This window comes from Penaeus monodon, chromosome 15 (genome assembly GCF_015228065.2).
Source record: "Penaeus monodon isolate SGIC_2016 chromosome 15, NSTDA_Pmon_1, whole genome shotgun sequence".
NCBI lineage: Eukaryota > Metazoa > Arthropoda > Malacostraca > Decapoda > Penaeidae > Penaeus > Penaeus monodon.
In genome coordinates this window covers 25,356,871-25,357,206 of record NC_051400.1, presented here as the reverse complement: position 1 = coordinate 25,357,206, position 336 = coordinate 25,356,871, and the positions used below count along the sequence as shown (strand labels likewise).

The window sequence follows — 336 nt, the reverse complement described above, 5'->3', positions numbered from 1 at the left end:
TACATGGGATCTTCCCAATCTGCCATGCCTGCTTTTCCCAAACATCTTCCTGCGCAGAACGTGATCGTTTCATGGATGAGAAACAGTAGTCTCCCATCCCTGATCGATATGCAGTAAAACAGTAAACAACAGTAAAATTAATAATAATACATTATTGTTTATCTAATAACCTTAAAGGAAATAATAACATAGATCCCATATACAGGAATGACAGATACCTATATAGACCTATCAATCGCATATTGTTATTCAGTAAGACACATAACCCCCACCCCCCAACAGTACAAATGTACCATAGGTTGAGATATCTGACCTAACCCCTTTCCTCTTCTGGGC

At 38.7% G+C, this 336-nt stretch overlaps 1 protein-coding gene across 2 annotated transcripts in view; it reads left to right on the top strand.

Annotated features, from left to right (window-relative positions):
* Nucleotides 1–336, top strand: part of LOC119581847 (receptor-type tyrosine-protein phosphatase T-like) — a 25,860-nt gene that overhangs the window by 1,510 nt on the left and 24,014 nt on the right. The window lies entirely within an intron of this gene.